We start from the raw sequence: 3,512 nt of genomic DNA, 5'->3' as shown, positions 1-3,512 counted from the left end.
TTGTTCATTAGAGCAAATCAACAGACAGTTGCTTTAACCACTTCTGCCCTGGAAGATTTGGCTGCTGAATGACCAGGCCATTTTTTGCGATACGGCACTGCATCGCTTTAACTGACAATTGCGCGGGCGTGCGACCCACCCAAACAAAATTGACGTCCATTTTCCCCTACAAATAGAGCTTTCTTTTGGTGGTAATTGATCATCGCTGCGGTTTTATTTTTTGCGCTATAAGCAAAAAAAACCGACCAATTTTAACCACTTCCCGACCACCGCATGTAAATATACGTCGGCAGAATGGCACGTACAGGCACATTGGCGTACCTGTACTTCCCTGCCTAGACGTGGGTCGGGGGTCCGATCGGGACCCCCCCTGCTACATGCGGTGGTCAGATTCCCGCGGGGAGCGGTCCGGGACGACGGGGCGGCTATGCCCCCAGACATCGCCAACAGCGGTCCGAGCTAGTGGGGTAGATGGCGTGGAGGATGTCCGTGGTCATGTACCAGAAACATAGAACCTTATAGATGTTTTCTTTATATAGCGTGCAAATCAAGCTCTTTGCCGCCTGCACCCAAATCTCATGCCATTGTTCCACGGGGATCTCCTCACCAAGAGCCTTGTCCCATTTAGTCATATATGCATGCTTGCCTTTCACCTCCATGGGCCAGGTGTTCAGTATAAAGTATATCCCTGAGATCAATCCCCTCTGGGCCGACCCCGCCAAAATCAAATGCTCAAATGGGGTCGGGGAGGGGGGGGGGACTGCAATTTTGGGGCTATCGATAAGGCATAGTGGCGTATTTGGAGATACCTGTAAAATTCCCGATTCGGGAGATCATGACAGGTCTGTATTTTAGCAAAAGAGCGTAATTTACGGGTCCGAGGGTCCACCAATTTGCCAAAGTGGAAGAGGTTCCTAGAGGTCCACGGGAATGACATGCGGTGGGTGAGGCTGTCTGGCACCTTGGGGTTACAGGCAAAAAAGGTCAGGAGCGAACTATCAGAGGTCAGCCTATGGTGGGGTAGTAACTTACACCATACCCGTCGGAGCACCGACATTGGACCAAGCATACGGTCAGGGTCAACCTCCACGTTTTGCGCTCCACATGAGACTGTTGGGGTGGACCAGGGCCAGCCATAGCTTCTAAATTTCCGTCCACTTGTTATATGAATGCAGTGACACTCTGGCTCGCAGCTGGGCCACCTGGTAGTACCTAACAAGGTCTGGGAAGGCCAGACCTCCATCCGAGCGTGCCGCATTTGTTCAGAGAATCAAGTGGTTTTTTTTTGCAAGAAAGAAAATTGCATCTGATATGGCTTTTTTAACCTGTACTATTAAAAATTCAAGAATTCATAAATCGATATTTAAAAAATCTGATCCTAAATCCAATGTAAACAAATATTCCTATCATAAGACCCACACTATATTTCGATTTAATCCTAAAGACTTTATATTACGGTAGTTAATGAATGCACACTGGTATGTTTAATTAGGAGTGTTCACTGGTTTAGAGATATCATGCAATAGTTGGCAGCATTGTTGTATATACAGTATGTCAGTGGACACATTTGTTCTAAATACAAAGTCATTTATTGACTTCTTGCCAAGTTAGTTATTCAAGCAACGGCATACATTTGAACACTGTTTCTAGACAGAATTATACATAGTTTTGATGAAGCTATTGTTTCTTTTTTATTTTTTTTTATTTTGAAGATTTAATTTGGTTTTCAAAAGTGATGCTGCAGCTTAGAACTTGATGACTTGTCCCTTTCTCTTCTTGTTTACTCCAAGTTCAAAGTGCTTGCCATGGGCATCCGGTGACATTTTTTCAGGGGGGGGCACTTCGGCAGCGGCGATACAGTCGCATTAAACCCTTTCTTCAAACGCTAGCGGGGGTTAAAAGTGCCCCGCTAACGGCCGAATAACGCAGCTAAAACAATGGTAAAATGCCGCTTTTTATCTACGCTTTACCGATAACACGGCCAGCTGGCAGTGTGAAATAGCTCTTGAGATAATTCAGCTACACTCAATGCCCATATAAATATAGCCTACAGAATATACAGACCCCCCTTCAGCACAGACCCCCCCCCCCGTTATGCACAGACCCCTCCATTCAGCACAGATGGACCCCCTTCAGTACCCACCCCCCCATTCAGCACAGACCCCTCCATTCAGCACAGACCCCCCCTTCAGCACAGATGGACCCCCTTTAAGCACAGACCCCCCTTCAGCACAGATGGACCCCCATTCAGCACAAACCCCTCCCTTCAGCACAGATGGACCCCCCTCCAATTCAGTACTTCAGATCAGCCATCAGCACGGCACAGGCAGCAGGTTCCCTCCCCCTGTGTACACATAAACACTGGAGGGGGAGGCGGCTTCACTCTGCTCAATGTGCCTGTGTGACATCCGACCCAGGACTGCTCAGACAGCCCGCGGCCGCGAGACTCTTCAACACCTTCTTAATTTTCCAGGGGGGGTCATTTGCCCCCCCCCTTGCCCTACGGAGCGGACGCCCATGGTGCTTGCATCTCTTTATAGCCAAAATCCACTTCGTTCAGCAGTTAGAGTCGACACACTCCAGCCTCAGCACTATCTTCTTTGTGGTCTTTCACTTTTTACAGAAGGTCAGCTTGGTTATCTGTTCTGTTTGCGGTCATATCACTTCTTTCCCTGGGTATAGGAGTCTTTTTCCTTCCTGTACTGGGTGACCTAGTGGGGCTAATATTTCTTGCAGTAGGTTCTGTGGGTTTTAGGGACATTCACCATCTTGGCCAGCAGCATAGAGGCCATTGTTTTAGCTACTTAAGCCCCAGCCCATTTGGCTGGCCAAAGACCAGGCCACTTTTTGCGATAAGGCGCTGCATCGCTTTAACTGACAATTGCGCGGTCGTGCAACGTGGCTCCCAAACAGAATTGACGTCCTTTTTTTCCCCATAAATAGAGCTTTCTTTTGGTGGTATTTGATCACCTCTGTGGTTTTGATTTTTTGCGCTATAAACAAAAATATAGTGCCAATTTTGAAAAAAAACCAATATTTTTTACTTTTTGCTATAATAAATATGTAAAAAAATATAAAAAACAAATCTTTTCATCCGTTTAGGCCAATACATATTCTTCTACATATTTTTGGTAAAAAAATTGCAATAAGCGTTTATTGATTGGTTTACACAAAAGCTAGAGCCTCTACAAAATATGGGATAGTTTTATGGCATTTTTGTTAATATTTTTTTTTCTAGTAATGGCGGCAATCAGCGATTTTTATCATGTCTGCAACATTATGGCGGACATATTGCACACTTTTGACACCATTTTGGGACCATTGTCATTTTTACAGCGATCAGTGCTATAAAAATGCACTGATTACTGTAAAAATAACACTGGCAGTGAAGGGGTTAAGTGTGTCCTACGGAGTGATTCTAACTTAGGGGGTGTGGCTACGAGTGACAAGTCACTGATCGCTGTTCCCGATGACAGGCAACAGACGATCAGTGACATGTCACTAGGAAGAAC

General features: G+C 45.9%; 1 pseudogene; it reads right to left on the bottom strand.

Moving 5' to 3' along the window:
- Nucleotides 1-1,745: 1,745 nt before the first annotated feature.
- LOC120919274 lies at nt 1,746-2,768 on the bottom strand (annotated as a pseudogene).
- Between the last annotated feature and the right edge of the window lie 744 nt (nt 2,769-3,512).

This window comes from Rana temporaria, chromosome 12 (assembly GCF_905171775.1).
Source record: "Rana temporaria chromosome 12, aRanTem1.1, whole genome shotgun sequence".
In the NCBI taxonomy this organism is placed as follows: domain Eukaryota; kingdom Metazoa; phylum Chordata; class Amphibia; order Anura; family Ranidae; genus Rana; species Rana temporaria.
This window is presented reverse-complemented; position numbering and strand designations above follow the sequence as displayed.